The following is a 27300-nucleotide window of genomic DNA, read 5'->3' on the forward strand; positions in this document are numbered from 1 at the left end:
TATTTATTTTGTGTTTGAGAACATCACTCGATCCCACGTTTATTTAAGCCGCAGGTACGGGGCTGGAAAACTAAGCGCGCCGTGCGTCCCCCGCCAGCCCTTATATAAATATCGAATAATTTTTTCCCTCCTCTGTGCCGACAACCACTCCCCCCCTCCCCCCTAATCCTACCTACCCTGTGATTTTTTCCGCGCGCCGCACCTGGACAGGTTCGTCCGTCTAATTCGCGCTTCTTGGCGGCGCCTGTCGCGGCGCGTTTACACAGACCATAACGGACGTAATTTGGCGTGACGGCGGCGAGTTACCTGCGGCAACAGAACAAACAGATCGGCACAGTAGTGGCGCGGAGCGGCGTACAGCCTGTTGTTTGTGTTCTGACGGTACGCCCGCCCGCTTGACGTACTCGCGGTAAAACAAGCAGCGCGAATCTTGTTATGCAAATAACGCGGCCAGCGCCGCCGCGAAACCGAGCGGCCGGCCAGAACAAATACGAAGCGTGTGGCTAACGGGGAAAGTATGTGCAGGCTAGACTCGCCAACCGACGCGGCTTCGCTGTGGAGAACAGGCGCGGGTACCGATGTCCCAGTAGCGCCCTATTGCACCCTAATCTGGAGGCTACCGCGTCCAGTTCCTCTGACATCGCAAGTTACTTCTGAAACTCTGAGCAGAATGGGTACGAGCTACACAACAGGGTCTGAAGCAAGAACCACACATTTGCACAGGTAATCACACGGGAGGAAACAGCGCAATGGTCGCATTGGAAAATTGAGGATGTGTTAAATGGCGATCAGTTTCATGTTAGGTAAGATAAATGCACCAGAAAGGCAGTGCTTACGTTGGACCTATGACTGATAGAAAAATCAAGACACATTCGTAGCAAACGTCAATCTTTTCCTCAACGTGAAAAGTTCGATTAATAAAGTACACAGCCAATCAGTTTCCGAAAGTTTATTTATTTAAACCCTCTAATTTTTCACTAGAGAAGCTTGTAGTTTATTGTTTCACGTAATGCAGTTTTTTAGATCTATACAGTGTGTAAAAAGAAGTGTTGAATATTTTTAGAGATGGCACTGCCCACTAAAATAAAAAAATCAAGTAGACATGGGCTCTAAAAACAGCTGAAGCACTTGTTAATCTTCGATATTGCAAGTTCTATGCTTTCCATATTTTGGGCGGAGGTAGTACGGAAGAAAACCAGAAAAAAGTTCCGTAAACATAGGATCTAAAATGCGTACCTTAAGAGCTATGAACACTTGTTCAATAGAAGAGATGTGTTTCGCAATACCAAAGATGAACGGGTGCTTATAGCTCGCAAGTTATTCATATTAGAGTCCATGTTCAGCAGACTTTTCTTTCTTGTGTGTGTGTGGGATCTACCACCTCTCAAAATATTCAAAACTTTTTTAACTCCCTGTAGACTATGGTTAATAAGACTAGTTGTCAACATTTTTAATTTTCATTTTAGTTTGCCTGTAACTACATCATTTCTATTACGCTGTCTTGTACTGGTGCAACGTAGATTAATACTTGTGTGTTACGACGGTATGTAGGTGCAGTAAAAGATAAATATTACATAAATGTGCCTTTTATTACGGCATCAGCTAGCAAAATGTGTCACACCCTGTTGTAGTTTGTGTAATACTGCAGCTGGATGCAACGTATTTAGTTTGAGGATTTGCCTTTATTCAACAGCCATATGTATTTCACCATTAGAATTTTAATGTAGATTTTAATTTTAATTACTGTATATGCACTGAGCTGTTTCGCTCGTGATCTATGTATCATGTTTTAACTAGAACAATCGAGTAAGAAACGGCTTCGGCTTTAAATTGAGAATTTTAATTCGTTACATCATAATTGGTAACCAGAAATTACTGTGTATTTTGTCACAATATTTAGGCAACTTCATGTACTGCTGAAAGAGATACAGTAGTACCAAAACGTGGGTCAGTTTTAAATAAGTAAACTTTCAGCATCTGCCAGGCCGTTTAATTTATTAATCGAAGCTTGTTCACAGTTGCTATTGACAGCCATTTTCAAGATCATACTGCAAGCTGCTCGAATTTCTTACCAACATGGGTATAAGCTATAGAAAAAGACTCATAGTATACGAGACGACTACAGAATATAAGTTACACGTTATTATGGTTCTGAGCTCTATGGGACTTAACATCTGAGGTCATCAGTCCCCTAGAACTTAGAACTACTTAAACCTGACTAACCTGAGGACATCACACACATCCATGCCCGAAGCAGGATTCGAACCTTCGACGTTAGCGGTCGCGCAGTTCCGGACTGAAGCGCCTAAAACCGCTCGGCCACACCGACCGGCTACTCGTTATTATGGCAGGACAATTAACTTTTGTTGAATGCTGCACTACACTTAAAAGTAACACACATGCATGACTCTATTTTTCAATACGATCGCCAGGTTTCTGTAAACGCCGGTCAGAACAACCTACCAATTGCTAAACATCTCGACAGAAATCCGCTGCTTGGTCAGCTGTGCCAACGTCCTCCATCGTCGAAAATCATAAGGAGTGAGTTCATCAGTTGTTTAGATGTTGTCGCGTGTGGTCAATATCGATAGCCTTCCTTATCATCCACATCACTGTGACCTCGGTGAAACTGATGGCACGGTTTCACTACGGATGAACTCAACATTGCTTTTCGTCCAAATACCGCCAGAATTTCGCGATGACTCTCTGTGTAACTTACACGTTTTGCCCACAGGAATTGTACTCTCTCGTGTACTTCAACATTGGACTACGTTTCTAGTTTACACGCCATTTCAAATGCACACTACGACGCACCTGCTGTTCGTACAGGTCTATACGGTACCCAGACCATGTACTCCCATCTGACAATGCGTGGGACGACGTCAGTAATTTTCCTTTTTGTAGTCCTCTGCCGGCCGGAGTGGCCGAGCGTTTCTAGGCGCTACAGTTTGGAACCGCGCGACCGCTACGGTCGCAGGTTCGAATCCTGCCTCGGGCATGGATGTGTATAATGTCCTTAGGTTAGTTAGGTTTAAGTAGCTCTAAGTTCTAGGGGACTGATGACCACAGCAGTTAAGTCCCATAGTGCTCAGAGCCATTTGAACAATTTTTTTGTAGTCCTCTCGTGCACGCCAAGAAGGTACCACAAGAACGGTAGACCAAGAATTAAAGATAAATAAAATTAAAAAATAAGATAGGTTCAGGAGTGGGATGAAAATTCAGGACGAACGGATTTCAATTTTAAGGTTCACTCACGACATTGCTATTCTCATCGAAAGTGAAGAAGAACTGTAAGCCCTGTTCTGTGAGACCGGTTAAATGGCAGGTACAGTCCAGTGAAGATTGAATGTGGGTTAAGAGTAATCCTAAGAGAAACGAGAGTGATGAAGACTAGCAGAAATGTGATTACAGATAAAATTAATATTGGGGACAACGAAGTATACGAATTGAAGGAATTCTCTTTCTTTGAATCAAAGAACCAAATGACGAACGAAGCAAGGAAGACATAAAAAGTTGACGAACACAAATCAAGACGTCATTCCTAGCATCAAACGTCGGCATTGATTTCAGGAAGGCATTTCTAAAAATGTACTCTTGAAGCTGAGCATTGTTTGTCATCACGCATAGGCGCGTGAGAGTTACGGCTTGACAATGACAACAGGACTGCCGTCAGTGAGGAATATATAAAAGTTCCGCCGTCCCTTACAGAATTTTGCAATTATACAGGTGACGAGTGCGTATAAATATCGGTTATGGAGGTCGAAAGGCTAATGGCGTTTGTCAGTGATCTTAGTTGCTCAGTTGTAAGCGTCGTGGAATAGAAGCCAGTGGTAGAGCTCAAAATAGGGATTGGGAGTGTCGATGTCGCCGCGGGCAGATCCTTAAGAAATAATGATAATTACAATAAATTGGTGATAAAGTACTTTTTCTGTTAAGAGTGAACATAAAACAGAGTTGAGTGAGTAGTATATAAATTAAAGTAACGCCAGTGTTCGCGCCTCGAGCGTCGTTCGTCACCCGACTGCAGTAATACTTGGAATACAGTGCTGTACTTGATTTATAGGTGTTTTTGAAGAATCCAAGGAATTTCCTATTGTTAAGCAAGTAGAAGCATGAAAAACAAGGTGACTCGTATGTCTTAAAACCGTTTTGAAAGCCCTAGAAAAATCAATATCTAAACTGAACTGGAAAACAAAGGGAACCTAAGTTGTGCGAAAGAGATTAAATAACCTAAAGATTTCTGTTGATATTGTTTTATTTACAATTAATACAGAAGAAATTCAAATATTGGTTAGCGAACTTACATTAGTCTGTTCTGGAGCTGGTCTAAAAGTGAGCTACTGTAAAACCAAGATCATGATGAGAGTATGGACACCGGAGGGCCGGCCGCTGTGGCCTAGCGGTTATAGGCGCTCCAGTCTGGAACCGCGCGACCGCTACGGTCGCAGGTTCGAATCCTGCCTCGGGCATGGATGTGTGTGATGTCCTTAGGTTAGTTAGGTTTAAGTAGTTCTAAGATCTAGGGGACTGATGACATCAGACGTTCCCATAGTGCTCAGAGCCATTTGAACCATTTGACACCGGAGGGAAATATATTAGTTGGTAGTATGGAACTGGAAAATATCTCCGTGTGGGTCGACTTGTAAATTGAAGGAGGCTTAAAATCAGATATACTCCGACGCATTAAATTCGGCTGTCAAGCTAATGAAAGATTCGGCTGAGCTCAAGAAATTTTTTTTTTTCAACGTGTACTAGGGGAGCAAAATAACTGATGATGGTCGAAGTAGAGAGGATATAAAAAGTAGACAGGCAATGGCAAAAAAAGCGTTTCTGAAGAAAGAAATTTGTTAATATCGAGTATAGATTTAAGTGTCAGGATGTCATTTTTGAAAGTATTTGTATGGAGTGCAGCCATGTATGGAAGTGAAACATGGACGATAAATAGTTTAGACAAGAAGAGAATAGAAGCTTTCGAAATGTGGTGCTACAGAAGAATGCTGAAGATTAGATGGGTAGATCACATAACTAATGAGGAAGTATTGAATAGTATTGGGGAGAAGAGAAGTTTGTGGCACAACTTGACCAGAAGAAGGGATCGGTTGGTAGGACATGTTCTGAGGCATCAAGGGATCACCAGTTTAGTATTGGAGGGCAGCGTGGAGGGTAAAAATCGTAGAGGGAGACCAAGAGATGAATACACTAAGCAGATTCAGAAGGATGTAGGTTGCAGTGGGTACTGGGAGATGAAGAAGCTTGCACAGGATAGAGTAGCATGGAGAGCTGCATCAAACCAGTCTCAGGACTGAAGACCACAACAACAACAACAACAACTTCCACTAATAATTTATGGTTTGGTTGTTAGAGATGAACATTAAATTAGTTCATTGTAAGAAAATTAATAGTAATCCAAAGAGAAATGGAAAGATCAATGTTTGGGACAGACACAAAGAAAGCACTTGAGGTCAGACGTCCAAAAAAGGTCATTGACATAATGGAAAGAGCATTGGGCTAGACCAAGCGAGTAGCCGCGTGGTCTGGGACGACTTGCCACGGTTCGCGCGGCTCCTCCCGTCGGATGTTCGTCTTTTCCCTGGGGCGTGGGTGTGTGGGTTGTCCTTCGCGTAAGTTGGTTTAAGGTAGATTAAGTAGTGTGTAAGCCTACAGACCGATGACCTCAGCAATTTGGTGCAATAAGAACTTACCACAAAAGAAAGCATTGGGCTGGTAATAGCGCTGGAAGAGAACATGGTAGGTAGTCAAAACAAATACTAGATTTGAGCCCAGCTTATCAAAATAGACCAAGAGGAAGACCATCGGACAGATGGGACAGGGACTTACACAAAGACAAACTTGCTGGAATGTTACGTTTCTCGTCGACTCAAAGTGTCCGTAGTCACACGGCACGTAGGAATATCCGGGAATCGATAATTTTAATTCTACAGAATCGGAATAGGTATTTCTTTGTGTAACGGCATAAACCATAACCATCAACATCATTTGATTATTATTCTGCCCTACACAGTTATCGCACCATATTTGCAAATTTCGTTTCGCAGTGATACAGGGGGAAGTAATTTTCAGCACGCAAGTGGCGACCTCATTCCCACTACATGCGGGAATGCCGTGATACAACAAGCACATGAAACTTCTCCCTGCGTCGCCAAGCTGAAGGCACAAGTTATATTTTGAAAGTTGTCGACAGTAAACCATACTGGAATATGTTAGTGTAGGAATGAAAATAGTTTGTTGCTCGTAGATACTCAAAGTGGATACTGTACTCGAGGACAAAAGTCATTCGGTGTCGCTTTGTTTATGTGCAGTTCTTTCTTGGACATGAAAGAAAATTTCTCTGAACCAACGACGCAATTTATTTTCATCTGTAGTCGGTATCCATTTCAACAATAACAGCATTATTAACAGCATTATTAAAGTTATATAATAAGTTTCTAAAACGACATTATTTAAACTAGTTGTTGTTGCGATCTTCAGTCCTGAGACTGGTTTGATGCACCTCTCCATGTTACTCTATCCCGTGCAAGCTTCTTCATCTCCTAGTACCTACTGCAGCCTACATCCTTCTGAATCTACTTAGTGTATTCATCTATTGGACTCCCTCTACGATTTTTACCCTCCACGCTGACGTCTAATGCTAAATTTGTGATCCCTTGATGCCTCAGAACATGTCCTACCAACCGGTCCCTTCTTCTAGTCAAGTTGTGCCACAAGCGCCTCTTCTCCCCAATTCTATTCAATACCTCCACATTGATTATGTGATCTACCCATCTAATCTTCAACATTCTTCTGTAGCACCACATTTCGAAAGCTTCTATTCTCTTCTTGTCTAAACTATTTATCGTCCATGTTTCACTGCCATACATGGCTACACTCCATACAAATACATTCAGAAACGACTTCCTGACATTTAAATCTATACTCGTTGTTAACAAATTTTTCTTCATCAGAAACGATTTCCTTGCCATGGCCAGTCTACATTTTATATCCTCTCTACTTCGACCATCATCAGTTATTTTGCTCCCCAAATAGCAAAACTCCTTTACTACTTTAAGTGTCTCATTTCCTAATCTAATTCCCTAGGCATCACCCGACTTAATTCGACTACATTCCATTATCCTCGTTTTGCTTTTGTTGATGTTCATCTTATACCCTCCTTTCAAAAGAAACTATCACATCCAAGCAGCACACGTGGGAACTTGTTTGGAGTGAAGTGGACTTAATACTGTCTCCGCGCCACGAGCACGGTACTTGCTACATGAGCCATCTGGGAGAAACATTGTCAAATGGTTCAAATGGCTCTGAGCAATTTGGGACGTAACTGCTCAGGTCATCAGTCCCCTAGACTTAGAACTACTTAAACCTAACTAACCTAAGGACATCGCACACATCCTTGCCCGAGGCAGGATTCGAACCTGCGACCGTAGCGGTCGCGTGGTTCCAGACTGTAACGCCTAGAACCGTCGAAACATTTTCAAGTTGATCTAATAGCCATGGGAATTACACTGTATCTCTCTACACATCGTCATCTAGCAGGAACGTTTTCAAACTGCGCTATATGCCACTGGACTTCTCTGTGTTGTTGGCCGCCGGCCGAAGTGGCCGTGCGGTTAAAGGCGCTGCAGCCTGGAAACGCAAGACCGCTACGGTCGCAGGTTCGAATCCTGCCTCGGGCATGGATGTTTGTGATGTCCTTAGGTTAGTTAGGTTTAACTAGTTCTTAGTTCTAGGGGACTAATGACCTCAGCAGTTGAGTCCCATAGTGCTCAGAACCATTTTTTGTTGTTGGCCTTGGTTGTTACTACCTTATCCACGAAAAAAGGAAAGTAACAACAATTTTTGGCACCAACTACCTTTCCCATATTAACGCTTCAGTCATTAAGTGAAGAAGTATATCGCCCTATGCATCGCTCCTGTTCGGACAAGTGAGGCAAGGGTACGCTAATTATAACTTGCAGAGAGGTATTGGAACTGTGTTCTCACACCTCACATGAACAGATATAAATTCTAATACACGGTCCTCGGCTCGCTACCGTCCGCTATGCACTTTGGAGACTGTAGGTACTGTAGACCCAGCCCGAAAAAACTGCAAATAAGAGAGACCGATGGCCCGGCATGAGGTCCCCCGCACTGGAGTTGCGATGCAAACTAGTGGAAGTGAGGTGAGGTGGGGTCGGACAGGTGCGCCAGCTCGGCTGGGCCAGGCCCGGTCTGGGCTGCGCCGCTCAAATTGCGTTATCGCGGCCCATTGATTTGTCCGCGACCCGGCGCCGGCCCCCGGGCCGCCGCCGCCGCCTCCGCCGCCCCCGCGCCAGCACCCGTATGCGGCCGGGCTGACTGCCTGCTCTCCAGAGGCCCCCAACTCGGGCTGCAGCCGCCTTCGAGGTGGCGCCCCCGTCTCTCGCTCGTGCGTCTCGCAATCACGTGTTGCTACAGTGCGAGCAGCACGCTACCAACACGTGACTGGGTATACGTCTATGTGCGGGCGGGTGCACGTGCGTCTGGAGACTGCCGAGTCGTATTATTATGGCGGCCACGCAGACTGCAACTCTACATGTTTCAGTATTTGTTCGAATATGACCTAGACTACTGTCTTAATGAATCAAAACATTATGACCATGTAAAGGGTCCGCAATCCCTTACCCAACGATTAAGAAATTTTTGTCTCTCACAGGTCGATGGTAGGAAAAATCGATTGTCAAGCGCCGCTAGTGCGAGGTGAATGAAGTGTACGTTCTGGGAGTCTATCGAGTCCAGGCGAAGCCCCATGCGTTGTACGTGACCGACTGAGTGAATCCATCTCTCCGTGGGTTGACCGTGAGCAAAAGATTACCGATTCGTGGATGTGGTAGCCTGACAAGAGTTTAAGGAAGGTTTTCTGTGTGCCGTGATTTCGCATTCGCATCAACCGCTTCTGCCACAGGCTGGATTGTAGTGTGGATTATTCTAATCGTTGTCATAGGGCGTAACGTAATACCAAAAATACTGACATGTGATGAGATTAACCGTATTAGAAGAGTGAGACGAAAGTGAAATCTGCCTCCAAATTGTGTTTAATCAGAATATATCTCTCACCAGCGTAAAATATCTTAGCACTGGTTATTGCTAATCCCTTTATCATTCTGTATTATTGTATAAGACAACGGCTGAGAAGTGCATCTTGGTGCTTTGCCACATTACACCTCTGGCCATGAGCTTTTATTATGCGCAGTATGAATCGAATCTGAATCTCACAATTGGCGGCCTCCCCTTGTTAGACAAAATTTTTTGGTTTTATGAATGGCAGCTTGCTCTAAATACAGTAAAATTAAGTTAATTCATGTGAATAGGAAAAACAAATCCTGTACTGCTTAATATAGCCACGTCGTTGAAGTATCTGGGCTTAACTTTACAAAGCGATATGAAATGGAATGAGGGATGTGACGATTCCGGTAGGGAAGGCGAATGATCGACTTTGGTTTACTGGGAGAATTCTGGAAAAGTGTAGCATATTCATGAAGAATACACCGTATAGAACGCTAATGCGACAAATTCTCGAGTACTGCTCGAGTGTTTGCGATCCTCACCAGGTAACTAACACTTCGAAGAAATTCCGAGGGAGGCTGCTAGATTTGTTATCAGAAGGCTCGAATAATACGCAGGTGTTACAGAGATGCTTCGAGGATTCAAATGGGAATCGCTGAAGGCAAGACGACGTTCTTTTCGAGGAACACTACTGATAAAATTTAGAGGACCGGCATTTGAAGCTGTCTGCAGAAGGACTCTACTGCCGGCAACGTACTTTTCGCGTAACAGCCACAAGGATAAGATTTGAGAAATTAGGGCTCATACGGAGCCATATAAACAGTTGTTTTTCCATCGCTCTGTCAGCGGATGGAACAGGAGGGAAAACTTGGTGGTACTATGTACCCTCCGCCACGCACCGCGGAGAATGTATGTAAGTATAGAAGTAAAAATGCACTACAGCATTTTCAAACCTTTCCAGCGCTCATAGCGTTGTCTCCATACATTTTTCTATTCTGCCAATGAGTTTCTGCAGCTTTCACGTATTTTTTACTTAAGAAAAAAATAACAGCGCGTATTTCGCAACTTAAGGCATTTCCAATCTGCTGAGCCATTTAAACTCGTGTAAATAAACTATCGTGTAAGCGGAAACTTGTTTGTGGATAGCAATCAGTTGCATGCACTATACGGGAATCGCAAAGATCTAACAGCCATATTACCATATTTCAAAACGGTACTTACTTTCAAGACTACCTCGTAATTCTTCCAACTACAACAGTCGTTATTAAAATCTATAATACTTTTGATATTTTCAGCTGTTTACCTACTGCGAGGCAATACAGAAAAAAATGACTTACTCGTTACGATATCGTACATGCATATGGGCGCCATGGTATTCAAACACAGGTCCTGACCCAAGATAAGTCTTTCTGTGGAATTTGTAAATCATTTACGTCAAATGCAAGATGTTTTTTTTCTAAAAGGGAATGTCACGACTGTGTTCTTGTCGATTCTTGCCTTGTCTGTAGTAACCTTGATGGCTGCTTGGTGTAAGAGTCTAATATTCCTTGTCACCTCTATTTACTCTTAATGTGGACGTTCAGATCAACATGATAGTCTTTAAAACTTACTTTGGGAGAGTTTCTTTCTGTCGCCAAACATTCCTGTCAAATGCTCCCGCGTACTGTCTGAAAACTTCAGATTAGAGGAATTCTCTCAGGAGTTACCAAAGATCGAACGCGTATGTTCGTTTAGTCTCATTTTTCCCTCATTTTGTTGTTTTGTCGTAGAAGTTTTCATCTGTTCACATTTAGTGTGCCAAATAGTTTTCCTTTGTCTCGAAAGCTAATATCAATATAAAGACAGCGGGGAGGGGGACGAATCTAATTTCGCCAGTTTTTTATTAAAAAGCGTTTTATCTACTATGACTGTTAAACCTTTATAGTCACCTTCCCGACGTCTGTTGACACATATATTGCATCAGTTACTTAGCATGATTATTGCAGCTGCAGGCAGCAATAGGATTATTTCAAACTTTGACGGTGTTTGCTCTTTGGCTCGCACACGCTACATACTTATTACGTGAATATTGCAAGCAATAGTTCTCGGTGAAAACGGGTCTGAAGAAGGAACCATATACGTTGCTTTTTCCGCTTTACGAAACAATAAGCGTTACATCAAGCAAATTCGAGACCGCGCATTTGAGCAAAAGGTTGCATTGCAACTCGTCGTAAGCTAAACTGAGAATGATGAAAAGTTACTTCCTTCATAAACACCATGGCACTAACTCTATTTAAGAAAATAATTCACTCAGAAATGTAACGTGAGAACTATTACGAAGGCTGTAACTGTCTACCAAGTGTTTCACAATATCTGCTATATACAGATTGTAGAAGGGACTTCGTTTTCCTTCCACCATGGAAACAGATCATTTGAACACATGTTCACATACTAATTTTCTAAAAAAGTATCACCACTAGGAAGGAGCGAACGCCAAAAGCAGTAACTCTGTTTAAAACCTTTAACTGTTCTGATCTGGTAACCAGTTTTGATATTCGCTTTAATTTCAGATCTGAGAAATACAATTTATGACTATCTTATGCCGTACTAACACTGTGGCAAGTCTTATGACAGATCTGTAAAAAGAAAAAGAAAAAAAACCACTGTCGATTCAGAAGTAGCAAACGTGTTACTAGAATGACGAAAAACTGTGGTTTGAATCAGTTTTCGTCACCTCTGAAGATCACAGTAAATACCGATACCATTCACAGATTTAGACCGGTTAGTAAAATTTTAATGTACTTAGTCCAATCCAGATAATCTTCAAGAAGTAATGTAAATTAGTCTCAGAAGTAGAGTGGAAAATGTGGTGTTATTACACAACGGATTTAGTTGATGAATCAAGGGAATGTTGAAAGGACACAGGGGCTAATTCCTCCAAGAAAGGGGTTCAAAAATATTTCATCTGGCGGAACATTTTAAGAATCCTTATGCTTTGATGGAACACCTTTTTTATTTTGAAGCTTCATAGAATTTTTTAAAAACGGAGAAATTGTTTTACTTAGTGATTACTTCAATTTTAAAAAATAGCTAATAGCGCAAAACTCATAATACAATTTTAAGCACATAATTGGTATCGTCAAAATGTCGGGAAAAAACGCCTGGTTATTAATGGTTTTTCGCGGAGACTTATTCACGTCCTGCAGGAAACCAGAGTTCCACGGTATCCAGTTTGGAAAACCCTGCTCTAAGAAGAACTAATAGGCAGAAACAGGAGGAGCAAAAGGAAAGGTGAACGAGTTGGGGTGACAGACGGCCAGAGAAACGTAGAAAGAAAAGGGGCAACGCGACAGAATGAGTCTGGTGAAGAGAGGAAGACTGGAAGAGGGGAACAGAGAAAAAATAGAGGCAGATAAAATGGGGAACGGAGTAACAAAACATTATGGACATTGAAGAATGGATAAATAAAGTAAGTGACATATTGGATAAAGAAGAGTAGCAGAAGACAAGAAAAAGGAGTGAGACGCAATGGATAAAGAAGAACAAAACATGAATTGGGAAGTCAAAAAAGAGTGAGAGGAGTAGATGAAGAAGTCATGACAACGTAGAGAGTAAATTAATGACAAATATATTGTGAAAGCCGCAGAGAATGAATAATTAATTGGACTAATTTATTTCATTTAGCGGAGATTGTTTATGCGTCGGGATTAGTAAATTATTATGCTGGATTAATGAAGGTAATATGTCGAATGGATGGTGAAAAACGTTGCGCTGTAGTCAACTCGGGAATGCATGCGAATGTGTTAACCGCAATTCTTCACAGTGTAGAATAGTATACTCTGTTTCAACAAGATTCCTGAGGTACCCACTATACAATTAAGTGCGTGGTAGGCGCACGCCCCAGATCAATACATAAATTAGCGTGCATCAGCGGGCGGTTCCTGGCCTCGTTCGTGTATTTGCGGTCTCCGTGATGGCGTCGCCGGTTCGAGGCGGGGGCTTTAAAATTCGAACGGGAAATTAACTGCCATTGGCGACGCAATTACGCTCTTCTATCCAATAAAAATCAGGGATTAACCGGTTTAATGTTGCGGTTGGCTGACCGAATTGTTTGCGCCGATGGAATGGATTAATTCGTAGTTTTGAAAATCAGGCGAATTACAGTGATTAACTTCGTTACAGGCGGAAACTTGTCTAACGCTCAGCGACCACTGAGCCGAAGAGCCCTCGTAGCGCGTGGGCGGACCGCGGTAATTGAGGACCCGCCTCCGTATCGCCGCTCACCGTGGAACGTCGATAGGCCGGGGGCTCCAGAGCTCCGATACCACGCCGCTTGTAAACTTGTGTTCGTAGAGAGTGTTACTGAGCACTGGCCACAAGCTGACGAAGGGGACATACATTTCAGGAAGAGCAATATGACTTTGTAGGTTTCCAGACGACTTTTTTTGAGACAAGATAGTTGTATGGAGATAAACAGCGATTAATTTACTTATAATCAAATATTCAAAATGACAGTCACAATCGCATTATTTATTCTGTCGCCAACCGGTTTCAACCCGCCATGGGGTCATCTTCAGGGCAATTTACACCATTTGGTACGCTCGCTGGAGTCGTCACCCTGCCTGTGCACGGTACCAAATGGTGTAAATTGCCCTGAAGATGACCTCATCGCGGGTTGAAACCGGTTAGCGGCAGAATAAATAATGCGATTGTGACTGTCATTTTGAATATTTGATTTTCGGACATCTACATCTACATCTATATACATACTCCGCAACCCACCATACGGTGCGTGGCGGAGGGTACCTCGTACCGCAACTAGCATCTTCTCTCCCTGTTCCACTCTCAAACAGAACGAGGGAAAAATGACTGCCTATATGCCCCTGTACGAGCCCTAATCTCTCTTACCTTATCTTTGTGGTCTTTCCGCGAAATGTAAGTTGGTGGCAGTAAAATTCTACTGCAGCCAGCCTCAAATGCTGGTTCTCTAAATTTCCTCAGTAGCGATTCACGAAAAGAACGCTTCCTTTCCTGTAGAGACTCCCACCCGAGTTCCTGAAGCATTTTCGTAACACTCGCGTGATGATCAAACCTACCAGTAACAAATCTAGCAGCCCGCCTCTCAATTGCTTCTATGTCCTCCCTCAATCCGACCTGATAGGGACCCCAAACGCTCGAGCAGTACTCAAGAATAGGTCGTAGTAGTGTTTTATAAACGGTCTCCTTTACAGATGAACCACGGCTTCCCAAAATTCTACTAATGAACCGAAGACGACTATCCGCCTACCCCACAACTGCCATTACATGCTTGTCCCACTTCATATCGCTCTGCAATGTTACACCCAAATATTTAATCGACGTGAATGTGTCAAACGCTACACTAGTGATGGAGTATTCAAGCATTACGGGATTTTTTTTCCTATTCATCTGCAGTAATTTATATTTATCTATATTTAGAGTTTGCTGCCATTCTTTACACCAATCACAAATCTTGTCCAAGTCATCTTGTATCCTCCTACAGTCACTCACCGACGACACCTTCCCGTACACCACAGCATCATCAGCAAACAGCCGCACATCGCTATCCACTCTATCCAAAAGATCATTTATATAGATAGAAAACAACAGCGGACCTACCACACTTCCTGGGGCACTTCAGATGATACCCTCACCTCCGATCAGGCCGGCCGAAGTGGCCGTGCGGTTTCTAGGCGCTGCAGTCTGCAACCGCGAGACCGCTACGGTCGCAGGTTCCTGCCTCGGGCATGGATGTGTGTGATGTCCTTAGGTTAGTTAGGTTTAAGTAGTTCTAAGTTCTAGGGGACTAATGACCTCAGAAGTTGAATCCCATAGTGCTCAGAGCCATTTTTGAACCTCCGATCAACACTCACCATAGAGGACAACGTACTGGGTTCTATTACTTAAGAAGTCTTTGAGCCACTCACATACTTGGGAACCAATCCCATATGCTCGTAACTTAGTTAGGAGTCTGCAGTGGGGCACCGACATAGTCCTTCAAGCAACAGATGAAATAGAAATTCAGGTGACAGTGGATGACACCTAAACTAAAGGGGATTACTATGAAATGAAAATTAATATAAAGAAAAGAAAGTGACAATAGCAGAAAATAAAATAGTACAGATAATTCTATATGGAGAAAGCTTTAAATACCTACAAAACAAAATAGACAGCTATTGCAACCGCAGTGCAAAATTGAAACCAGGATATAGAGGATAAAAGAGAGATTCTGTAAGAAAGGGAGAGTTTTCAGCAACAAAATGGACAAGATTTGAAGAGACGTCTAATGAAGAGTTTTGCATAGATTGTCCTCATGTAATATTCTGGGATTTGGACAATGAGAAAAAAAAGAGCAAGGCTGGGTATTTTGAGATGTGGGTTTAGTGGAGCATGCTTACTACGTATTTTATGATTAACAACAACAGGAAAAAAAGAATTACTTCAAGGTACCGTAAAGAGATATTTAACAAAAATCTTTCAGATCTACAAAAAAAGAAAGGTGACGTTTTTATTTGTTACATTAGGTTTTTCGTCTGGAGCTGACGTAATTTAATTAAAAAAATTACACCAGGCAGATTTTAACAGCTGTTGCGGAAGATGGCCACGCAAAAAAACATGTTATTGACGTTTTTATTGTTTGGTTTTGCTCATTAATTTATCAGCTATAATTGATGGTCATCTAAGTGACTGTGGATTACATTACTTGAAGTAACACAGCAACCAGTTACTTTATATGTAGTGTGCAGAGCACACTCTCGCTTCCCTACACGAGTGGTCAGCCAGTATCACTACACACTTTCACCCTCTACATACCGCGTTTCCACAGTCTGTGTCACTCGGACCACTATTCGCACTCCACCTGAATCAGATTCCGCACTGTTACATAATTGTTTGCCACCGCCTTCTGTTGGTGAAAAGATTTATTTTTTTAAATTAAACTGCTTGATAAAAAACGTGAAGCACCCAGAAATGGAGGAGGAAATGAATTGAAACTTAACTGGTTGAGAGGGTACGTGATTTTATTTCAGTGATTACAGTATCAAGACAAATTTACAAATTACCTGGAAGTACGATGTCACTTATCAATACGGCGTTGCACCCCTCTGGCTTGGATGCTTGTAATTATTCTGTTGCGAGCGGTGTCACAAAGCCGTTGCATCCTCTCCTGAGGCAAACAGGCGCTCAGCTGTTCTAGCTGATCCTTAGTATTCTGGATACAGGCGCTGTATAGTTGAGCTAACGTCCGAGATGCTGCCACACATGTTCTGTTTGGCACAAGTTCTGGAGCACGGGAACACTTCAACATCACACAGATAGTCCGTAGAGACATGTTCCATGTGTAGACGAGCTTTGTCCTGTTGAAAAATGACACCACAGTACTGTAGCATGCGAGGTAACATATGAAGGTGCGGGATGTCAATGGTGTGCCGTCGTACCGCTTTATTTTCACTGCTGTTATTCTTATTTTGACCTGCCATCCTTATACATAAAAGGGGTTTTCAGTCCTCATAAAGCGGTCTCTTAGCTGCCACACAGAGCATGCCTGCTCTGAGAGTCGTTCCCCGTGTTCGAGCACATGTATCCTCAGGTATGGGGATTGTTTTCAGTTTTTTTTAACATTTATTTATTTTATTTAAATGTCAAGTTCCGCAGGACCAAATAGAGGAGCAAATCTCCAAGGTCATGGAACGTGTCAGTACATGAACTTACAACAAAAAAGTAACAACAGATAAAAATAAATGTTCATGAACCTGAAAGAAAATCAGTCCATAAGTTTAAGCAAACGCTATCAGCAATACAATGAGAATCATCTTAATTTTTCAAGGAACTCCTCGACAGAATAGAAGGAGTGACCCATGAGGAAACTCTTCAGTTTCGATTTGAAAGCGCGTGGGTTACTGCTAAGATTTTTGAATTCGAGTGGCAGCTTATTGAAAATGGATGCAGCAGTATACGAGTACTGCACACCTTTTTGCACGAGAGTTAAGGAAGTCCGGTCCAAATGGAGGTTTGATTTCTGCTGAGTATTAACCGAGTGAAAGCTGCTTATTCTTGGAAATAAACTGATATTGGTAACAAGAAACGACAATAAAGAATATACATATTGAGATGCCAATGTCAAAATACCCAGACTCGTGAAACGAGGTCGACAAGAGGTTCGTGAACTCACACCACTTATTGCCCGAACCGCCCGTTACTGAGCCAAAAATATCCTTCTAGAATGGGAAAAGGTGCCCCAAAACATAATACCATACGACATAAGTGAATGAAAATAAGCAAAGTAAACTAATTTACGTGTCGAAATATCACTCACTTTCGATACCGTTCGAATAGTGAAAATGGCAGTATTAAGTCTTTGAACAAGATCCTGAACGTGGGCTTTCCACGACAGCTTACTATCTATCTGAACACCTAGTAATTTGAACTGTTCAGTTTCACTAATCATATGCCCGTTCTGTGAGATTAAAACGTCAGGTTTTGTTGAATTGTGTGTTAGAAACTGTAAAAACTGAGTCTTACTGTGATTTAACGTTAGTTTATTTTCTACAAGCCATGAACTGAGGTCATGTACTGCTCTACTTGAAACCGAATCAATGTTGCACACAACATCCTTTACTACCAAGCTAGTGTCATCAGCAAACATAAATATTTTAGAGTTACCCATAATACTAGAGGGCATATCATTTATATAAATAAGGAACAGGAGCAGCCCCAACACTGATCCCTGGGGCACCCTCCCCCCCCCCCCCCCCCCACTTCGCAGTACCCCACTCAGATCCCACATCACAGCCGTTATCAACCTTGTGAATAATGACCTTTTGCTGCCTGCTGCTAAAGTAAGAGGTGAACCAATTGTGAGCTACTCCCCTTATTCCGTAATGGTCCAACTTCTGCAGCAATATTGTGTGATCAACACAGTTGAATGCCTTTGTTAAACCAAAAAATACGCCAAGCGTTCGAAAATTTTTGTTTAGCCCATCCAGTACCTCACAGAGAAAAGAGAATATAGCATTTTCAGTTGTCAAACGACTTCTAAAGCCGAACTGTACATTTGATAGCAAATCGTGTGATATAAAATGATCAATTAACCTTACATACACAGCCTTTTCGATAACTTTTGCAAACACTGATGGCATTGAAATAGGTCTAAAATTATCTACATTATACCTTTCTCTCTTTTTATAAAGCGGCTTTACTACTGAGTACTTTAATCGCTCAGGAAACTGACCATTCCTAAAGGAAAAATTACAAATATGGCTAAATACAGGGCTAACATATGCAGCACAGTACTTTAATATTCTACTAGACACTCCATCATAGCCATGAGAGTCCTTAGTCTTCAGTTATTTGATTATTGTCTCAATCTCCCTCTTGTCTGTATCAAAGAGGAGTATTTCAGACGTCAATCTCGGAAAGGCATTTACTAAGAAATTTATATGATTTCCTGTAGATACTAAAGTCTTTGAATTAACTTTCCTGCGTAGTTTGTAATTAAATACGACATTGGTTAGAGTACAAAAACCTTTTAGTGTTAAAATTTGTGCATCATGGTCTGAAAGGCCATTCACCCTTTTACTAACAGAATGCCCATCTAGTAATGAAGAATGAATAAAAATATTGTCTGTGACTGTGCTACTATTCCCCTGCACCCTAGATGGAAAACACACAGTTTGCAACAGATCATATGAATTTAGGAGATCTACCAACATCCTTTTTCTTGCACAATCATGTACAAAATTAATATTGAAGTCACCACATAGAACTACTTTCTGGTACTTCCTACAAAGTGAATGAAGAACCCTCTCTAGCTTAAGCAAAAATGCTCTGAAGTCGGAGTTAGGGTACCTATAAACAACAGCAATTAGAAGTTTAGTTTCACTAAATTCAACTACTGCTGCACAACTTTCAAATATCTGTTCAGTGCAGTGTCGTGATACGTCCATGGTCTCAAATGAAATACTGTTTTTTACGTACAGAGCCACTCCCCCACCCCGCAAGGAACTCCTTGAGAAACAGCCAGCTAATCTGTAGCCTGGTAAAGGAAGCCTCTGAATTATCAAATTATTTAATGGTGCTCAGATATACCAATAACTTCAGAGTTAGCATCTATTAGCAGTTCACTAACTTTATCTCTAATACCTCTTATATTTTGATGAAATATGCTAATTCCTTCTCTACTTGGAAACATTACATCCTCTGGAGGTGAGCCCTTAGTTAGAGGCACTTCCTTTAAGCAGGTATACCTATCAGCTGACTTCAGTCTAAAAAAGGTGCAGCTCTAACACCAACTACTACAGGAATTTTTCCATGAGTGATACCACTACCACACCACCACCCGCTACACTGTCACCTATAAGCTTAGCCAGCCTCCCCTTCCCATACCTATTGAGGTGCAGGCCATGCCTAGTGAAACCCCATCTACTGATAGACCTAACTGGCACCACTGAGATGTGATCCATGCCCTCCGCCATCAGTGCCCTCCCCAGCCCCACATTAACGCGCCTAACAGCCGCATCAAGGTGAGGCCGATCATGACGCTGAAACAGTAGCACGGAATGCACATTAGTACCACCAGTTTGAGTAGCTATCTTAACCAAGTCACCACTGACATCATATTCCCCGGCCCTGTCGAGACTGTTCCCTGCTCCACCCACTATCACTACCTGATCCTCTTTCGTAAAATTCTTACATAACTCCCCTATGCTTTCAGTCACCTGAGCCAACCCTGCACTAGGCTTCACAGTGCTGGTGACCTCGTACTCACTCCCCAACACTTCCTGCAACTGCTGGCCCACACCTCTACCGTGAAACAAAAAGAACACTTTAAATATATCTAAATATACAGAACGATTTAAACAGTAACAACAGACAGAAATATAATAAAATACATATTAAATAGTTAATGTTCCCTTTACTACAGTAGCTATGCTCTTAGTTACAGTGATCCTGTCTATATGTCTATTGCTCTCCACTAATATTTAGATACTAGGTACTCACGGGGACAATCACTTAAGCGATATCTGTTTGAACATTTCGCGTTATTTTGTACATCTAGTTAATAAGAGCAGCTTGAGTTTTACTCTTGAAGCATTTAAGTAGAGTTGGATTGCTTTTCTTAACGAATGAAAGTACTTGACGTGCAGAGATCAGTGAGTAGATCGGTAACAATTATTTGAGAATCTGTGCTATTCTACGGTAGAATGCACTAAGATGAAATAAAGCGGTTTACATTACTGTGATGTTCAAATTCATGGATTACAATGCAATTCTAATCTGTTAATTGGTTTAATGTAATCAAGCAGTTAAGGTACAGGATGTTTCAAAAAGAATATACGTATTACGACGTATTATTTTGTCCAAACTATTGATCGCTGTGCCTCGGCTCGCCTATTGGAGTAACGAATACATGGTCTAGTTTATATTAATAGCTGCTAGACGTCAGTTGTCTTCTGTTTTGCTTGGTATCAGTCATATATCCCGATCATCTGTTTACGGCCCATTCTTCTTTGAGGAAAACACGATCAACGGTCAGCAGTATCTCACTACGTTACAAAACTGGTTGTGTACAAGGCTGCCGGAAGGCAACTTCATTTTTCAACAAGACGGGGCACCCCCTCACTGGAGTCGCCAAGTGCGTGAATATCTGAATGAAACTCTACCGAACCGTTGGATAGGTCGTCAAGGAGCTGGTTACTGAGCATGTCTCAGCTGCGCTCCACGGTCACCGGGTTTGAAACGCTCTAACTTCTTCCTGTGGGGTTTCGTTAAAGACAACGGTTATGTACCACCACTCCCACAGAACCTGGCAGAGTTGAAGAACCGGATCTGTACTGTCATAACATCAGTGGCGAAGAACATGCATGCCAGAGTATGGGAGGAATTTGAGTATCGATGTGATATTGTTCGTGTCGCTGATGGAGGACATATTGAACATCTGTAGTCTGAGCTTGAGAGGTTCGTAAATATGTATGTGAAGTTTATTATCCGTATGTCTTAAGGTTTAATAAATATATGCATTCGAAATACATCTATTCTATTTGAAACACCCTGTACTTCATTTAAAGATGTAATCCAGTTGATACAATAAAATAGTTACAACGATCAAAACTTACTTTAACTAGTGAAGGTAGTTGAATAGGTTGCGCAAATCAATAAATCATATACTAAGATGTAATGAGGTTGATTAGAATAGTTAATAATTCGGTGACATTGAAATACTTCAATAAGATACATTAAAACGGATGCGACTGCTAAAACTTAAAATAGCAAGAATAGTAAAAATCGATAATTCATATACTAAGATGTAGTGGAATTGATTAAAACAGTTAATTATTCGGTGATACTGATACCGTGGTACCGTCAGAGTACGATCAATCATTCCGAACCATGAATCGCAGTCATACCCGATAGCTTTGCACACCACGACGCCAGCAATAACAACGCTGTGCTCCCCAAAACAGTGGAAGAAAGGAACCTCTCCCTAGGTCGCCAGCTACTCTCCGAAGCTGTTCACTTCGAGTAGTGCAGAATTGCGCCTCATCGCTGAACAGAATGCGACGCCATTTATCAGCATGCCATGCTTACCGGTCAAAGGCAGACTTTCGCGTTGTGGTGTTAACGGTAGCATACGCTTGGGTGGGTAATTCCTTAATCTAATTGCTGTCAGTCTCAACAATAAATAAAAAAAATACCACACGTTACTAATGAAGGAATAAACAACTGTGTAAATCATAGTGTTTTCAGTGCGTTACAATTTAGCAAATCACCATAAATTATAGACACAGATAATGTTTAAAAACAAAATAAAGCTACTGTGATCATGGTTGGTTCGTTGATTTTGGGGAAGGAGACCAGGCAGCGAGGTCATCGGTCTCATCGGATTAGGGAAGGACGGGAAAGGAAGTCGGCCGTGCCCTTTGAAAGGAACCATCCCGGCATTTGCCTGGAGCGATTTAGGGAAATCACGGAAAACCTAAATCAGGATGGCCGGACGCGGGATTGAATCGTCGTCCTCCCGAATGCGAGTCCAGTGTCAAACCCTGCGCCACCTCGCTCGGTGTGATCATGGCTGAAGGCCTTACACGCCAAGAATGGTAATAATATAAGAAATTTTGAAACCTGCTGTAAAACAGAAAATACAATAGCAATAGTTAATTAATAAAACAAGCAACTAATCCAGAATCTCAGGAATCGACCTCTGAGAAGGTCTGGCAACAAACACTTCAGCGAGCGATGAGGTAGGCGGCTAAGAGCTGCACTCAGATCACAAGATAGTAACTCCGTCTAGTGGCAGTGTAACGAATATCTAATGATAATCTTGCTGAAGCTGCCTGACGTCCGATAAACCAAATGCAACGATGGAACAATACGCCAAAGCCGGAACCGGCGGTCTGCACTACGTGCCCTTCACGAGAAAGGCACCACTACCAGATTTCCGTCCGATCCCACAAACCGAAAATCTGAACAAACAAGTCACAGTGCAGAACACTAAACTAACAGTAACTAAAACCCCACTCGATTTGCGTGCGAGGCAAAACCGAAACCCAGAATCAGCAATCACACGTCATTGCGAAAAAAAATCGCAAAGCGAGACAAAACCAAGCACCAGATGAGTGACATCAAATTCATTAGGCACACAAATGCACACTGAACTCACTGTGGCAACTTTAACGACGGTTGGCAGAATGAAATAAATCTCTTCACTGCTTTATTAATTCACAGCTGAGTAACCAAACAACACATGACGGCGCGATGATAATCTGTCACAATATCACTTGCATACTACGGGGCCCTACTTGGATTGAAATGCACTCATCTTAAAGCTTGCTGCATCCGGTTTACGACGCGGTCGTGCATCATCGTGACCACAGCCCTTCCATCCGGCAGTGCATGCGTGCCGTTAGCGATCCGAGCGTGTTCTCCACTGCGCGGACCTGGCTTCTCCTCAGGGCAACCGAGCTGCTATAATCACACGACACGGAAAAACAACGACGTCGCCCCGAAGATTGGGCAACAGTTACTACATGTCGATAACCGCCGCTGCTGCCACTAGCGGACAGGCAAGGCTTGCGAAACGAGTGGCGCCAGTCAAGACAAGAAGAAGACAAACAACCGCAACCATGCCACCTAAAGGATACGGTCTGGCCTCCAACATACGGCGTAAACCTACAAACAGCACTAACAAGAGCCGCGGCATGGCTCATCCAGCATATAATTAAGGGCATAGGGTCCAAGTGCGACCTTGAGATGAAGAGGCTGGCACAGGAGACGATTTCGTGACGGGCCGTATTAAACCAGTCAGAAGACTGATGACTCAGAAGAAAAATACAGAAACGATAAAGGTGTTTCTTTATTCTTGTATGTTACCTTCAGTTCCAATCCCAAAGAAAGCAGGTGCTGACAGATGTGAAAAATTCCGAACTATCAGTTTAAAAAACCACGGCTGCAAAATACTAACACGAATTCTTTACAGATGAGTGGAAAAACTGGTAGAAGCCGACTTCGGGGAAGATCAGTTTGGATTCCGTAGAAATGTTGGAATACGTGAGGCAATACTGACCCTACAACTTATCTTAGAAAATAGATTAAGGAAAGGCAAGCCTACGTTTCTAGCATTTGTAGACTTACAGAAATCTTTTGACAGTTTGATTGGAATACTCTCTTTCAAATTCTGAAGGTGGTAGGGGTAAAATACAGGGAGTGAAAGGCTATTTACAATTTGTACAGAAACCAGATGGCAGTTATAAGAGTCGAGGGGCAGGAAAGGGAAGCATTGTTGGGAAGGGAGTGAGACAGGGTTGCAGCCTATCCCCTATGTTATTCATACAAAGGAAAGATGATGTTCTTCACAGGAAATGCTCCATATGTCCACCATCATTCCTCAACAATAGCTGTAGTCGAGGAATAATGTTGTGAACAGCACTGTAAAGCATGTCCGGAGTTATGGAGAGGCATTGGCGTCGGATGTTGTCTTTCAGCAACCCTAGGGATATCGGTCGATCACGATACACTTGCGACTTCAGGTAACCCCAAAGCCAATAATCGCAAGGACTGATGTCTGGGGACCCGGGAGGACAAGCATGAGGAAAGTGGCGGCTCAGCACACGATCGTCACCAAACGACGCGCGCAAGACATGTTTCACGCATCTAGCAATACTTCGTTTGGTTTTTTGTTCTAATAAAACCCCATGTCGTTCCAAGCATGTGTGTCAATTTTTACCTCTGTATCTACTTTATTCAGTGGTTTATTAAGTTTTCAAATTTATACTGACTTTTTGATCACCCGGTATTTGTATGGAGTGTAGCCATGTATGGAAGTGAAACGTGGACGATAAATAGTTTAGACAAGAAGAGAATAGAAGCTTTCGAAATGTGAAGCTACAGAAGAATGCTGAAAATTAGATAAGTAAATCATATAACTAATGAGGAGGCATTGAATAGAAGTGGGGAGAAGAGAAATTTGTGGCACAACTTGACTAGAAGAAGGGATCGGTTGATAGGACATATTCTGAGGCATCAAGGGATCACCAATTTAGTATTGGAGGGTAGCGTGGAGGGTAAAAATTGTAGAGGGAGACCAAGAGATGAATAAACTAAACAGATTCAGAAGGATGTAGGTTGCAGTAGGTACTGGGAGATGAAGAAGTTTGCACAGGATAGAGTAGCATGGAGAGCTGCATCAAACCAGTCTCAGGACTGAAGACCACAACAACAACAAGAACTCCGTCTTCAGGCCACAAGTGGCCCATCGGGACCATCCGACCGCCGTGTCATCCTCAGTTGAGGATGCGGATAGGAGGGGCGTGTGGTCAGCACACCGCTCTCCCGGTCGTTTTGATGGTTTTCTTTGACCGGAGCCGCTACTATTCGGTCGAGTAGCTCCTCAATTGGCATCACGAGGCTGAGTGCACCCCGAAAAATGGAAACAACGCATGGCGGCCCGGATGGTCACCCATCCAAGTGCAGGCCACGCCCGACAGCGCTTAACTTCGGTGATCTCACAAGAACCGGTGTATCCACTGCGGCAAGGCCGTTGCCTACAACAACAACAAACAATGGTTCAAATGGCTCTGAGCACTATGGGACTTAACTTCGGAGGTCATCAGTCCCCTAGAACTTACAGCTACTTAAACGTAACTAATCTAAGGACATCACACACATTCATGCCCGAGGAGGGTAAAAATCGTAGAGGGAGACCAAGAGATGAATACACCACACAGATTCAGAAGGATGTAGGTTGCAGACGTACTGGAAGATGAAGAAGCTTGCACGGGATAGAGTAGCATGGAGAGCTGCATCAAACCAGTCTCAGGACTGAAGACCACAACAACAACAACAAATGGTTGCAATGGCTCTGAGCACTATGGGACTTAACTGCTGAGGTCATCAGTCCCCTAGAACTTAGAGCTACTTAAACGTAACTAACCTAAGGACATCACACACATCCATGCCCGAGGCAGGATTCGAACCTGCGACAGTAGCGGCCGCGCGGTTCCAGACTGTAGCTTCTCGTACCGCTAGGCCATAGCGGCCGACACAACAACAACAACCTTCAGTTCTGGTATGATGCCGTCAGTCCTCTCCCAGAACGTACAACGGAAAACTCGCCGGCTTGGCGCGTCTCTGCCAGCGAGAATGTGCTATCCGTGTAGCAGGGGCTGTCGTACAGAGAGAGGTGGCGGCAGCAAGTGAATTTCTTGGCCGCAGCGACGGGCGCGCTTGGTCGGTGGGCGCGGCGGTTCGCGTGATGGCGGAACCGGTCCGCCGGGGGAATTGGCCGCAGATAAACGCCCCGTTGCGGGCTACCCGGTTTAATTAGCTCGCAGATCCAATAATAGATGACTGCGCGGCGCGGAGCTTAATTTTTCATGCGATACGCCGCTGTCGCAGCCACAGAGGCGCGCGCCACACACACACATACACACACACACACACCGGCGGCGGCGCGTGTTGTTGCGGTTAATGGCGGCCGGAGCTTTGTCACCCCACTTTAACAATGAAGCTTTTGTTCGATTTTATGTACCGGGCTTAATTCTGTTCTTCGGCCGGGCGGTCAGCGGGGCCCATTGCGCGCGGCCAGATAAGGTCAAGTGCCGGCGCATTAATATTTTTTATAATACAAAAGCGGCCGCAGCGGACGTCTGCCGCGATATATGTGCGTCGCCGGTCCCCCTGGGGGACGGCGTCGATGGCCCCGCGCGAGTTCGATTCACAATTGACGTCAGTGTATCGCGACGCGGCGCGGTGCGCGATAAAGCCGACGTCTGGCCGACGCGTAATGGCGCTGTCAAGGTGCCGTGAAATACTGGCGGCGTGGTGTGGCGCGGCGCGGCGCAGCGGGATGGGATGAGCTATTACTGCCGCACGCGCGCGGCGCTGCCGGTGACAACTCCGGGGCCACTTCTGCTAATGCCCTGTCCCGGACCTCCGTGCCGACTGCAGCCACAGTAGCGAGTCGGCAATGCTTCCGCAAGGTACGCCCCCGTCAGTTAAAAACGTTTCGACACTGGATTAATGAAAAACGGAAAAAAGTCGCGACGGTGGTTTTAATACTTCAAGCGTTCTACTTCGTCTCCCCCCCCACCTAAGTACAACACACAAAATGTTCGTACAACCAAGTCAAAAAAAAAATCCTACTTTGGGATGTCAGTCTTCCCGCCGAAGCGTCGACTTACATACGAGGTGTGGTTTTTAGGTAAGTACCGTTCCCAAATTAAAAAAAGACGTGCTAAGATATCCCAATAACTGTATTTTTAAAAATCCACTTTTCTACGTAACTTTCTTCAATATTGAGGCACTTCAGAATGGGATTTTCACTCTGCAGCGGAGTGTGCGCTGATATGAAACTTCCTGGCAGATTAAAACTGTGTGCCGGACCGACACTCGAACTCGGGACCTTTGCCTTTCGCGGGCAAGTGCTCTACCAACTGAGCTACCGAAGCACGACTCACGCCCGGTACTCACAGCTTTACTTCTGCCAGTACCTCGTCTCCTACCTTCCAAACTTTACAGAAGCTCTCCTGCGAACCTTGCAGAACTAGCACTCCTGGAAGAAAGGATATTGCGGAGACATGGCTTAGCCACAGCCTGGGGGATGTTTCCAGTATGAGATTTTCACTCTGCAGCGGAGTGTGCGCTGATATGAAACTTACTGGCAGATTAAAACTGTGTGCCCGACCGAGACTCGAACTCTGGACCTTTGCCTTTCGCGGGCAAGCGCTCTACCAGCTGAGCTCAGTTGGTACTGGCAGAAGTAAAGCTGTGAGT

At 43.4% G+C, this 27300-nt stretch overlaps 1 protein-coding gene across 1 annotated transcript in view; it reads left to right on the forward strand.

Annotated features, from left to right (window-relative positions):
* Nucleotides 1–27300, forward strand: part of LOC126187963 (cytotoxic granule associated RNA binding protein TIA1) — a 1542843-nt gene that overhangs the window by 963818 nt on the left and 551725 nt on the right. The window lies entirely within an intron of this gene.

The sequence above is a fragment of the Schistocerca cancellata genome, chromosome 5, assembly GCF_023864275.1.
Source record: "Schistocerca cancellata isolate TAMUIC-IGC-003103 chromosome 5, iqSchCanc2.1, whole genome shotgun sequence".
Lineage (NCBI taxonomy): Eukaryota > Metazoa > Arthropoda > Insecta > Orthoptera > Acrididae > Schistocerca > Schistocerca cancellata.